Below are 14432 nucleotides of genomic sequence, written 5' to 3'. Positions count from 1 at the left end.
CCAAGGCAATCTGCAGTCAATGTAATTCCTATCAAAATACCAATGGCATTTTTCACAGAACTAGAAAAAGTAATTTCAAAATTGGTATGGAACAGAAAAGATCCCAAATAGCCAAAACAATCCTGAGAAAGAAGAATGGAGCTGGAGGAGTCAAGCTCCCTGACTTCAAAGCTACAGTAATCAAAACAGTATGGCACTGGCACAAAAACAGAAATATAGATCAGTGGAACAGGATAGAAAGCCCAGAGATAAACCCACACACCTATGGTCAATTAATCTAAGACAAAGGAGACAAGACTCTACAATGGAGAAAAGACAGACTCTTCAATAAATGGTGTTGGGAAAACTGGACAGCTACATGTAAAAGAATGAAATTCTTTAACACATACACAAAAATAAACGCAAAATGGATTAAAGTCCTAAATGTAAGACTGGATACTATAAAACTCTTAGGGGAAAACATAGGCAGAACACTCTTTGACATAAATTGCAGCAATATCTTTTTGGATTTGTCTCCTAGAGTAATGGAAATAAAAACAAAAATAAATAAATGGGACCTAATTAAACTCAAAATCTTCTGCACAGCAAAGGAAACCATAAACAAAATGAAAAGACAACCCATACAATGGGAAAAAATATTTGCAAACAGTGCCACTAACAAGAGAATTAATCTCCAGAATTTACAAACAGCTCATGCAGCTCAATATCAAAAAAATGAACAGCTAAACCAAAAAATGAGCAGAAGACCTAAACAGACATTTCTCCAAAGAAGCCATACAGATGGCCAAAAGGCACATGAAAAGATGTTCAACATCTCTATTAGAGAAATGCAAATCAAAACTACAGTGAGGTATTACCTCACACCAGTCAGAATGGCCAACATCAAAAATTCTACAAATAATAAATACTGAAGAGAGTGTGGAGAAAAAGGAATCCTCCTACACTGTTGGTGGGAATATAAACTGGTACAGCCACTATGGAGAACAGTATGGAAGTTCCTTAAAAATCTAAAAATATAGCTACCATATGACCCAGCAATTCCACTCCTAGGCATATATCTGGAGAAAACCATAATTTGAAAGGATGCATGCACCACGATGTTCACTGCAGCACTATTTACAATAGCTAAGACATGGAAGCAACCTAAGTGTCCACCAACAGATGAGTGGATAAAGAAGATGTGGCATGTATACACACCATACACACACACACACACAATGGAATATTACTCAGTCATAAAAAAGAGTGAAATAATGCCATTTGCAGCAATATGGATGGACCTAGAGATGATTATACTAAGTGAAGTTTAAGTCAGAAAGAGAAAGACAAATATCATATGATATTGCTTATATGTGGAATCTAAAAGAAAAAAAAGACACAAATGAACTTATTTCAAAAACAGAAAGAGACTCACAGACACAGAAAAGAAACTTATGGTTACCAAAGGGGAAAGGGGGAGGTGGGAGGGATAAATTAGGAGGCTAGGATTAACATATACACACTACTATGTATAAATAGATAACCAACAAGGACCTACTGTATAGCATAGGGAAGTATACTTAATATTATGTATTAACTTATAAGGGGAAAGTATCTGAAAAAGAATATATATATATAGATAGATAGATAGATAGATACATAGATAGATAAAGATATAGATATACACATATATAAAACTGAATTGCTGTTCTGTACACCTGAAACTTCCATGATATTGTAAATCAAGTATACTTCAATTTTAAAAATTAAAAAAAATAGATTCTATTCTTGCCCTCATGGAATATGCAATCTAGTGGTACAAACAAGATTACATAATGACACAAATGGCTGTGGTGACAGGTAAAAAATTTACTGAGGAAGGAATGTCTGGGCTGAGTTCTACAGGATGGGTCCTGTGTCTCAGGAAGTGTCTCCTGGGACTGAAGATGAAAGAGCAGAAGATTAACCGTTCACTCAGTACCTCAGTATTTGAGGCACTACATTAGCTACTAGTACAAGAGGCGAATGTGACTACGATGATTTCTTCCTCTGAAGACCAGGGAAAGACTAGGGATGGGGCAAACGGGAGAGACTAAGTGTGTACAAAATAGATGCCAAGGCATATGCTAGAATGCAGTCAACATCAAATGGGGGGTCAAGAGATGGGGTTCAGAAGAGACAAAGATCTGTCCTGATAGAAAGGTTGGGAAGACCTTGCTGAGAATGGGCCTTGGACTGGACTTTGGAAATAGGCAAGAGGTGGTGGAGCCACCTGCTTCAACTTGACCATGTGGGCTTTGGCAGTGAGCACCAAAGCTGACACCACCCTACTCAAAGGAGGACACCCTGCTCATGTAATATGCTCCCCTGTATACTCAATATTGTATAGTCTCATGGTGATGGTAGGAGGGCAGATGGGAGAAGGAAGCTCACCAAAGGCTGAAATGTAATGTTTCTACAGCTAGGTAATAGAGCTTAGAACTAATTTAATTTGGTTTAGAGAAAGAATGAAGTGATATTTGATGTATCTTAGGGTTCTGGAATTAAAATCATACTGTGGCCTTTGCGTTCTCTCTCCCTCTCCCAACATGGCTGCCTCAGCAAAAAAGAAGAATAAGAAGGGGAGGACTATCTCCCTAACAGACCTCCTGGCTGAGGATGGAGGGACTGCTGGAGGAAGCACCTATGTCCCCAAACCAGTCAGCTGGGCTGATGAAACAGATGACCTAGAAGGAGATGTTTCAACCACTTGGCATAGTAATGATGATGATGTTCATAGGGCACCTCCAATTGACCATTCCATCCTGCCCACTGCTCCATGGGCTGCTCGGGAATCCAATATCCACTGGAGCTGTCTTCCCAAATCGCCACCCTACACTGCTTTTCTAGGGAACCTGCCCTGTGATGTAATAGAAGACTCCATTAAGGAATTCTTTAGAATTCCTTCAGAGGTTTAAATATCAGCACAGTGCATTTATAATGTGAACCCAGCAATCCTGAGAGGTTGAAAGGTTTTGGTTACACTGAGTTTGAGGACCTGGATTCCTTGCTCAATGCCCCGAGCTTCAATGAAGAGTCTCTAGGTAACAGGAGAATTCGAGTGGACGTTGCTGATCAAGTCTAAAGACAGGATGATGGTTCTTTTGGTAGAGACAGAAATAGGGATTCTGACAAAACAGATACAGACTGGAGGGCCCGTCCTGCTACAGACAGCTTTGATGACTACCCGCCTAGAAGAGGTGATGATAGCTTTGGAGACAAGTATGGAGATCGTTATGATTCAGACCTATATCGTGATGAGTATCGGGACAGTTACCGTGATGGCCCACGCCGGGACATGGATCGATACGGGGGCCGGATCGCTATGATGACTATGACAGAGGCTACCATTCCAGGATAGGCAGTGGCAGGAGAGCATTTGGTAGTGGGTACCATAGGGATGACGACTACAGAGGAGGCGGGGACCTTATGAAGACAGATGATGACAAGATGACCGGTCATGGAGCTCCAGAGATGATTACTCTCCGGATGATTATAGGCGTGATGATAGAGGTCCCCCGCAAAGACCCAAACTGAACCTAACTCCTCGGAGTACTCCTAAGGAAGATGATTCTTCTGCTAGCACCTACCAGTCCAGTCAAGCAGCCTCTATCTTTGGAGGAGCAAAGCCTGTTGACACAGTTGGTAGAGAACGAGAAGTAGAAGAGTGGCTACAGAAGGAACAGGAGAAACTGCAGCATCAGCTGGATGAGCCAAAGCTAGAACAACGGCCTCGGGAGAGACACCCAAGCTGGCGAAGTGAAGAAACTCAGGAACGGGAACGGCCGAGGGCAGGAAATGAGTCATCAGAGACCTCAGCCACATCTGGAAGAAGTAAGTCAGACCAGGATGCATGAAGGAGAGAGAGTGAGAAGTCGCTAGAATATGAAACACCCAATAAAGAGGAAGACTGTCAGTGTCCAGCTTCTAAGCCTCTCAAACCTGAACATCCTCTAAAGGTAATGCCAACCCCTCCACCAAAGGAGAATGCTTGTGTGAAACGAGGTTCTAACCCTCCTGCTCGATCTCAGAGCTCAGACACAGAGCAGCAGTCCCGTACAAGTGGTGGAGGGAAAGTAGCTTCAGCTCAACCATCTGAGGAAGGACCAGTAAGGAAAGCAGATGAAAATAAAGTAGATGGGGTGAGCACCCCAAAAGGCCAAAGTGGAAATTCCAGCCGTGGTCCAGGAGATGGAGGGAACAAAGACCACTGGAAGGAGGCAGACAGGAAAGATGGCAAAAAGCATCAAGACTCCAGGTCTGCACCTGAGCCAAAGAAAGCTGAAGAAAATCCAGCCTCTAAATTCAGTTCTGCAAGCAAGTATGCTGCCCTTGCCATTGATGATGAAGATGAAAATGAGGGAGAAGATTACACCGAATAGACCTCTGCATTCTGTGCTTTCTTCTAGTCTCTCAACACCCTGGAACATTCGAGAACAAATCAAATCTCTATCCAGACAAGACAAAATAAAACTCACCATCTCCTGGAAAAAAAAATCATACTGTGCATGATTCCTATCCTCAGGGAGCTTAATGTCAGGAGGATGGGTGGATAAAAATGTGTCAATATTGTATTTGCCACAGTGCAATTAGTGCCATAGATAAGGCCTCTTCCAGGGCATTCAGAAGAAGGAAAGACCACTTGGTAGAACCAAGAAAGGCTTAGAGTATGAAGTGATATTTGTAATAGCTCATTAAGTATAGAAGGGGTTTCATAGAGAGGAGAGGGAAGAGCACTCCAGGTAGGGAAAAGAGTTTGAACAAAGGCTTATGAAACATGTCCCTTGTTCTAGGGATAGAGATGAATCTGGTACTTCTAGGGAAGATCGACAGAAAAACCTTGCCTTCTCCTGGCTCAGGGTCTGATCATTCCCTACAGGGACAAGTCCCCATTGAGAATCACTATATTTTCATTCCCCCAGATCAGGGATATTTTATTGAGATATATTTCATGTTGTTTATATTAAAAATTGACACAAATATTTATTATTTGAAATACAGTGTAATATTGGACATGCTTTTTATAAAATACAAAGGACCTTTAAGGACCCTCCCTTTAGACTCTGATTCGCTGCCAATCTTCCTCCTCATTTGAAAATCATCAGACTTTACTTGGGTTTAAGAAAGATGTATGGGGAGCTATGAGAGTTCCTATTGGGAAGTTTGGGTCAGACGTAGCAGTTAATACTGAGTGGACACAGAAAAAAGAGATAGGATCAGAGGACTCTGGTCAGAGTAGGATGGACTTAATCAAGGAAGACATCTTTGGAAGGGTACCATGAACCACGCATTGATGAGTATAAAGAAAAGAATGTGAAGGGATAATAGGGTAAGGGGAATAAATGTCCACTTAGTTCTATGTTGCAGAATAAGCAGATAATGAATGAATAAATCAATGAATAAATGCAGGTGCTATGAACTTATTCAAGTGAAAGATCCTATGGATAGAATGAGCCACCGAGAGACGGTTTCTCCAAAGATGAGTTGCAAAAAATTGGAACTCTGTAGGTTGATAGCAGATAAAGAAAAAAGTCATTATTGTTACTGTCACATGAGAAGAAAAGGTGTCCTTGGGGCTAACTGAAATTGAGTGCCACCACCAGACTGCCTACTTGGAGTCAGCAGGAGCAGTTGTTTGACTGAGGGGTACCCTGGGAATTTTATCTATTCTCAGTTAAAAATCAGAGGGCTCTTCCTTTCATGTGAAACACCCGTGAAAATCTCCTGGGTTTTCAGCAGATTAACTGTAAGCAAAATTCAGGCAGAAAATAGAGGCGATGGGCAGGCTGTGCTATCAGCTGTAGAACCCAGGGCACGGAATTGGATTTAATTCAGCAGAAAATGATTTCAGGGGGAGAAGCCCACCTATTTGGATGCCCAGGCCTGAAGCAGAGTCAGTAGTTTTGGTGGCCTGGCTGCCCAGTGACAGCAGCCTGGATTCCTCTCTCCACAGGCACCCAGCAGCGGGAGGAAGGGAAGAAGAGGGGAGAGCACGCTCATCAGTCTCCGGAGGGAGGAGAAGCTTCTTTCCTCTGAGATGCAGGGCCTGCTGCTTAAAAGCCAACCACACAAAGGCCAGCTTGGGGGCCGGCCTCTATGGTGTGGATGCGGCCATGGAACACTTTGTAGGTGGCTCTTGCACAGGAGTTCTACTGCCATGTTTTAAAGAGAAGGCAAAGCACAGTTATTTTCTAGAAGGTTCGAAACCTGGTCAGCTCCCCTTTTCCCTGCCCGGGTTCTGAATGATTTGAGAAGGAAGACAAAGGAGAGACAGATTGAAGCCAGGATGGAGGGCACAGCTTTGGTCTGTTAATGCCTCCAGAACTAGGTATGCTCGTACCCTGCCACACACACATGCTGGAAAGCCCATGCTCTGGAGCAGTTCCAGAAACCACCTGCTCCCCAAGGTCAACTCATTCCCTGGAGGAGAGAAGGGGGATGAGACAAGCTGGCCCAATGGTTCTCAGACTTATCAATCTGGTCCTCGATGGGATGAGGTACCAGCTGCGTGAGGAAATAATACCCTCCTCTGAACCAAGTGGTTTTCCTGATTCATTTAGAAACTAACTCAGAACTCAGAGGGTAGCAGCTTCCTCTACCCCTACCTTCCCCATCCCTTTTAGACCTACTGTGGGCTTTGAAATCAACTGGCTTCTCTAGGACTTTACAGTAAGGAAGGCGGCTTCAGTTCCAGTTTCCTTGAAAAGCCATCCAAAAGTGCTTCCGAGGTTGAGTCTTTTCAATTCAGTGAATTTCTCTCAGATCTACTAGAGGAATTATGGATTCTGGATACTGGGAGCTGACAATAAACCTGTACTCAGCATTGGCTACATAACTTGCAGAGCCTAGGCTGAAGGGAAAATGCAGGTCCTTGTTTCAAAAGTTATTAAGAATTGTAAGACACTGACAGCATAGCATTGATCCAAGTTTCGGACCCTGTCTATACAAGGCCTGGTGCAACTGCAAAGCTCCCACACCGTGAAGCCAGCCCTCAGTGCTTACAGATATTATTTATGGTCTCTGGGCTATTTCCTTCCCTTCCTGCTCTCCAGTCAGGAGCATCTCTGTCTGTCTCCCTTTTACACACACACACACACACACACACACACACACACACACTTTAAATATGATTTATGTATAACATGTATAAGAGAAATTGCACTTATCAGAAGTGTACAGCTTGATTGATTTCCACAAAATAAACACATCCATGTAACCACTTCATTTAACAGAACGTTACCGGAATCTCAGAAAACTCTTTGTGTTCCTTTCTAACCATTACCTTGTTGTTTTTGTGATTGGCGTCTTTCATTCAACTGTCTTTGTGAGATTTATCTGTGTTGTTGTATGTGGCTGAGTTTATTCATTTTCCTTGCTGTATTTTAAGTCATTGTATTTATTCATTGACGTTATTTATTCCTTCTATGGTTGATGAACAATTGGGTTGTTTCTAGTATTTGGCTATTACAATTAGTGCAGCTGTGCACATTCCAGTGCATCTCTCCTGGTGCATACGTGCACTTATTTTGTTGGAATTGCTGGCTCATGGATTAAGCTTATGCTAAACTGTAGTGGTTACTAGTATGTCCCCAAAGTGATTGACCAATTTACCCTCCTATTAGTAGTAAATGATATTCCATTTGCTTAATACACTTGCCAACGTTAGTTTGTCTTTTTTTTAAACTGTTTTTATTTTGGCCATTCTGGTTGGAAGCGTATAAAAAATTATTTATCCCTTGCCTAATTTCAGAAAGTATGGAAAGATTCTTAGACTTGTGCATAAAACACCCCTCCTATCTCAGCTTCTCTCTGTCCAGTGGCTTCACTTTTTGCATCATTTCTTTTTCTCCACCTGGTGGCAAAGAGAGCCACAGCAAATTCTATTGCTATTAGAATTTGGAAAAGGAGAACCCTACAGACTAGAGGAGTCAAGGAAGACTTTGTGGAACGGATGGGATTTGAGTTAGATTTCCAAGCACTTGGAAAAGGTGAGGAGGAGGGGAAGGGATTCTTAGGTGGATTAAAGTGGAGAGTGGTCACACCAAAGCTGTTCTGGCTGCAGTGGCAGATTCAGCTAGGGAGCAATGGCTGGTGAGGGGCCAGAGTGTGCAGTGACTCCCTGTGGCTGAGAAGCTAGGCTGCTACCACTGGTTTGCTTGTGCCTGGTTTAGAAAAATTAATCTGGCCAAGGTCCATTCAAGGGAACCCAAGAGGAAAGGCTGGAAGCTGGCCAGGATAGAAGGAAAGGCAGATGGAGGGTCTGCATTAGGGTTCTCATTAGTGTCAGAAGACCAAAAAGGAGTTGGATGTATTTGGAAGGAAGAATGGATTGTCCTTCCTATTCCTTGGTCCTGTGTTATCGTCCTAGGAACAAGGATCTTCATAGGATGCCTGATTAGATGGCTCCTGGAGAGGCACCGTGCTGTCTCCTTGGTTGAGTCCTTCTCTCCTTGCCTCCAGTACAGAAGAACAAATACATAGACATGCATATGAGGCACCTCTCATGAACTCGTTGTCTAACTGACTAACAAAATTGTGGCAGTGCCTCTTGGGCCCAAATTTAGAAGAATGTTGTAGGATTAAACTACTTGGGTGCATTTCAGCTGATTTCACGGTTTCTCATGATGGAAAGGAAGGTTTCTTTTATTTGTTTATTTATTATACTTCTGTAAGGATATGAAGATTATTTTGGTAGTGGGAAATCTCAAATATATATTGAATATATTTGCATGTTTGTACCTATGACATGATATAGGCTATGTTGTATAGTTCTTTTTCTCCATGGTTGCAAGTGGTGACTTCCTGCCAGGTCTGCTGGAAAAGGCGCAAGTTACCACTTCAATTTCTTTCACGTTTCAATGCTTGCGTATCATGCTATTTGTGTATGAAGTTGACTGTCTCTCTATAGGGATCTATGTAGTTCTTTTAAATATTTAAAACAATATTTCCCCTAAAGAATCCACACAGAAACTACTAGAACTGATAAACAAATTCAGCAAGGTAGCAGAATACAAGATTAACATGCAGAAATCAGTTGCACTTCTTTACACTAACAATGAAATATCAGAAAGGGAATGTAAACAATCCCTTTTAAAATCACATCAAAACAATAAAATACTTAGGAATAAAACAATATTTCATTCTGCCCCGTCCTCAAATGCCTATTTTAGGATGCAGGAGATATGTACCGAACTCCCTCTTTTGTGTCCAGAAAGCATGAGCCTATGTATAGAACCAGCTTTCAATGGTTTGTGCTGAAGGGAGGTGGTGGTGGAAGGTGAATGGCCAGGGGTCCCCAATCTTTGCCAGGATGAGCCACTTCCTTTCTCACCTGAAGCCAAATGGTTGTTATTGATGCATGTGTGTGTCTGTGCATGTGGGCATCTTCAAAATAAGCTGAAGTGGGTGAGAGTTTGGGGAGTAGTGTTCCAAAGGAGGGCTCCAATGAGCCAATGAATAGGAAAGGTTGTAGATTTCTAGAGTGATGGTTTCCTGCCCTTTGCCCCACTGTAAATGTCCATAAGCCTCCAGACAAGCCACCTACACTCACTGGGCCTCAGTCTCCAACCATCTAGGCTGAAGTTAAGGCCATTTGTCCTACTTTTCTCTCAGCTGGATTGTGAGCGTCACATATACGTGAAAGGTCTGTATAACATAAAGAATTTTTGTTAGTCGCCAAATAAACACTTCAGGAATCCTTCAGAGATTCCCCGTGAGACATTTAGACTTGGACCATTTGACTTGGAAGCATTAGAAAGACAGGAAAAGAGAATATTTATTACCAGTTCTTATTTAGGCAGAGTTTGCTTATCCTGTCTAAAAAAATAAGAGCCAACAGGCTGGAGTGGTTTTGATTGGATCTCTATATTTCTCCACATTTGAATGGGCTCCAAGGGTCTATTCCAGCATTTGGGCCAGAAGATCTGCATGTTCTGGAGGGGAGCAAGTTTGTCTATGTGTGCAATGGCCCTGCTCTGGCTGCAGACAGGCGATGGTGTCATGTCTCCACCACACTAGCCATCTCCATCGAGCAAGTTGCCTCTTCCTGCTCTGAGCTGGGTGGGTGTCAAGCCCTGGAATTAAATCCTATAAGAAGCAAGCTTCTGCTTTTAGCGACTCAGGCCACTCTGGACATTTTAACTCTGAGAAGCTGGTCTTTGCTCAGGCACTGTTCCTACCTTGGGAGAGAAGAATTATCACAGCTAATATTTCTTGAGAATTTATGCATCAGTCATCATTCTAAGCCCAGTCCTTCCGTTGACTTATTTAACCCTCCTAACACTTGAGGTAAGTATTGTTACTATTCCTGTCTTACAGATGAGGAGATCGAGGTGTGCAGAGACTTAATAACTTAACTTCAACTCTGCAGAAAGTGACAACATGGGTGATATTCAAAAGACATAACAACTAGGATGATCCAGACACTGGCCAATCAGAGGCAAGGCTGTGACCACTCAGAACAGATGCTACCTGTAAACAAAGCTGGTATGGCTATACAGGTCCCACTGGCTGAGCATCACCTCGAGTGGGGATGCAAACCCAGGCAGTCTGGCTGCAGGGTCCACATTCTCCCCACTCCTCTGTACTGTCTCTGCTTTCAGAGTGTCTGGCACAGGGTAGATGCTCCATCAATAGTGTGCAAAATGAAGACACTAGGGTCTCCTTGCTCCCTTGGGAGGGCTTCCTGTTCGCTCTCTCTCCTGCCCCTCCTCTTGGCACCTGTGACAATGCCCAGGGCATGGTCGTGCTCTCGTGGCACTATGCATAAATGTTCTTCTAGTTTCTGCTCCACGGTACACCTTCTTCCACCCTTTCAAGATCCAGGGCTCACTCACCTCCTTCCAGCCTCTCCCCCAAACACACAACCCTTTACTCTACATGTCAGTACTTCCAACAGTCCTGCTTTTGCTCTCTCACATTGTTCTATGCCATGTGATGGCTTCCCTGAAGGCATTGAGAATCTGTGGTTCTCAAGAGGTGCCTCAGGCTGGTTCTGGAAAAAGTGGGGCAGGGAGAATAGGCACCTACAAGGGTTTAATGACCAACCCCAGGAGGCCCTTCAAGTTCCCAAGTGTCTTTTAGGGAAAGAAATAGAATGTATAGACTGGAATTTCTCCACAGATTAAACACTGACAGAGTTTCTCATTCAGTAGGTCTGGAGGGGATCCTGAGAATTTGCATTTCTAACAACTTTCCAGGTGACGCTGCTGCTGTCTGTCTGGGTACCACGCCTTGAGACCACAGCACATTATCCCTCCTCTACTTGAGGGGATACTATTATGGATTGATTTCACCCGGGAGCTCCTGGCTCAAGGCCCAGGGCCTGTTCTAGTCATTTCTCAGTGGTGTTGGCCACATCCTCTTTATGGGCTCTTGTGTGAAGATTTTATCCTGAACAAACCCCAAACAGCTGGTCTTGCTGGCCTGAAACCAAGGGCTGCTCAGAGTGTGGTGTGGTGGTGGCCATGGACAGCCAGGAGCTCATGTGATCAATGTCCGCTAGGAACCCATCAATCTCCACTTCTACATGCCTTGTGTTTTCCCATTGGGATCCTGATGTCAAAAACCACAAGAGAGGGGCTTCCCTGGTGGCACAGTGGTTGAGAGTCCTCCTGCCAATGCAGGGGACATGGGTTCGTGCCCCGGTCCGGGAAGATCCCACATGCCGCGGAGCGGCTGGGCCCGTGAGCCATGGCTGCTGGGCCTGCGCGTCCGGAGCCTGTGCTCTGCAACGGGAGAGGCCACAACAGTGAGATGCCTTGTGGAAAATATCCCTCCTACTGCTCCCCAACCCCCCTCCCAAGTTTTCCTCCTTAGAACAGTCAGTCTTACCTCTTCTCTGGAATCTTCTCCAACCTCTCTAGATAGATTACAGCTTTCGCTTCCGGGCTTCCTGAGCACGTCTTTACCACCACACTTGTGGCATCGATTTAGACTGTGAAAAGCTGGAGGGCATGTCTCTCTGTCTCATGGATCCTTGTCAAAGTGCAGGACACACCGTAGGTACTCTCTGAATGTTTGATAAATGAAAACAAAGGCAACGGTTATGAAGACAACATAGCACAACAGGTGTAATGTAGTCTGGCTTTGGAGTCATCAGACTTGAGTGTAGTTCTCAGTTTTGCCATTTGTTAATTGTGTAACCTTGTATAGGAATTACTTAACTCAGCTCATTCTCAGTTTCTGATCTGCAAAATGGGTACAACAGCATCTTCCTCACACGACTGTTGTGCTATTAAGATAATGCATATAAAGCTCCTATCACGGGGCACAAAACAGGTTCTCAGACAATGATATTTATTAGTGGGAGAACCATGTGCTGAACAGATGAGGGGTGGGTGGGCACAGGAAGAGGAGTCCTGGGCCCTTAGCTTTCAGGGCTTTACCCGATATCATCTTTCAGCCTGATTTATTGAAGTGGGATAAAGCAAGAGGCTCTAGAGGGGAGATGTGTCCTATCTCAAAGGACAGAGCAAAGAACATGGAAAGAGATAAGACAGACCCAGCAGGCACTTCACAACCTGTCTGGCCTTTGTTTCCATTTCTGTGTTTGTTTCCAATGGTGTTAATTCTCTGTCTGCTCTCTTTCAGGGCACCCTCTCTGTCTGTATACATCAGTGGACCTGAGCCCGACAGTAAAACCTGAATCCGCCTGTGCTGGGAACTGTGACACCAGGGATTTGTGTTTAATAGGTGTTTGGGAATGCCATCGCTTATTAGTGTACACGATATGTCAGGGCTATTAAAATACGCTCCTTGTTCAGTCCTCTAAGCTGCACGTGGCTCTTGTATTAGCTAACCTCCCTTTGGTGCTATAGAGAGATACACCATGTAATGTGGCAGACATCCTGAGTCCTGGTATCACACTAATATCAGTCTGGTTTTCCTCCCCTTCCAGGCATATGGATGACAGGCCCCCTGTAGTTGGGCGGCCCCCTGAGCCTAGTCCTGGGTGAACTGTGAGCAGAGGCAGTAGAAAACCCTCACAGCTCTCTCTGTCTTTCCGAAGGCACGTGATCCTGCAGGAGGCTTTGTTTTAGGGGCAGAGCTGCAAGATTAAAACGACCTGGACCCTGAGCTGCACTGTGAGGCAGGCTGCCTTAAAGAGGCCCTTGTATCACCCCAAATCCTTTGTTGCATGAAGCCACTGAAATTTGGAGGCTCTCTGTGACTGTCAGATAACCTGGCTCATTTTAATTAAAAAAAATCAATGAGAAAACATTACAAGTCTTTTCACACTTTTCCCACCATCAGTAGGTTATCTGCCTGTGCTTTTCGTATAGTAGCCCAGGCACATCAGTTTATAATTTTCTTGATAATGGTGTTTCTGGCCTGGAGCCTTTCCTGTATTCTCCACTCCCCCACCTAATTTTGGAGGAATCATATTCACCAAAACTGTTCAAGATGAGAACTAGATGCCACCCTGGTTGGACCAAACCTATCCCTATCCTGCTGAAAAATATTTCTCTTTTGCTCATGGTGAAGAAAGTGTACAAGCTGCTTGGTAAACAGAATCCGATCTCCAGATGGATCTTTTATTGATAAAGTCTAGAGACATACATGAACCAATAATTAACTACTTTGTCTATTTTTATTGTTTCTTGTTTGTGTGGTCCCGAATAAGAGGAAGTAGCATAGTGTAGCTATGTACATGACGGACCATGAAACTGGGTTTCTGGAGGAGGCTTGACTGGGATCAGCAGTGGTGTTAAATGTAATCCTATGTCTAGGTCCCTGTTCACAGATCCCAAACGCACTGTTCCTATTGTGTGTGATGGAAATGGGGTCTCTGTGCTCAAGAAACACAATGTTGACTGCACAGCATAGCAGGGCCTGAATGTGTCCCATCTGCACCTCAGTTCCTCACTGTGAAATGGGGCTGCTACATACTTCCCAGACCGCTAGAAAAGACCCAATGCTTTGTACTTTATAGTTTTACTTTTTCTTTTTTACTGTGGGTAAAGTTCTAAAAAATCCACAAACAATAAGGACTTCAAAAGAACCCAGGATCAGAAACATGGATGAAATCAAAATTCTGACTGATAAAGCATCCTATAAAACTCTCAGGGGTGTATCAGGGTCGAGTAGGTTGGAGGACTAACCTTGTCTCCCTAATTACCTCCCTGGGACCAGATCTGGCCTCCTGATTATTTTCTGTAAATAAAACTTCATTAAAACACAGTCAAGCAGACTTCCCTGGTGGCACAGTGATTAAGAATCCACCTGCCAATGGAGGGGACACGGGTTCAAGCCCTGGTCCAGGAAGATCCCACATGCCGCGGAGCAACTAAGCCCGTGCACCACAACTACTGAGCCTGCACTCTACAGCTCATGAGCCACAAGTACTGAGTCTGTGAGCCGCAACTACTGAAGCCCGCGTGCCTAGAGCCCGTGCTCCGCAACAAGAGAAGCCA

General features: G+C 44.0%; 1 pseudogene across 1 annotated transcript; it reads left to right on the top strand.

Annotated features, from left to right (window-relative positions):
• The first annotated feature begins 2567 nt into the window (after positions 1-2567).
• On the top strand, positions 2568-4519 carry LOC308621916 (eukaryotic translation initiation factor 4B-like; annotated as a pseudogene). Its single transcript has one exon. The product of its transcript is annotated as a eukaryotic translation initiation factor 4B-like (transcript).
• Positions 4520-14432: the final 9913 nt, after the last annotated feature.

Source organism: Mesoplodon bidens, assembly GCF_964165515.1.
Source record: "Mesoplodon bidens genome assembly, chromosome: 8".
Classification (NCBI taxonomy): Eukaryota; Metazoa; Chordata; class Mammalia; order Artiodactyla; family Ziphiidae; genus Mesoplodon; species Mesoplodon bidens.
This window is presented reverse-complemented; position numbering and strand designations above follow the sequence as displayed.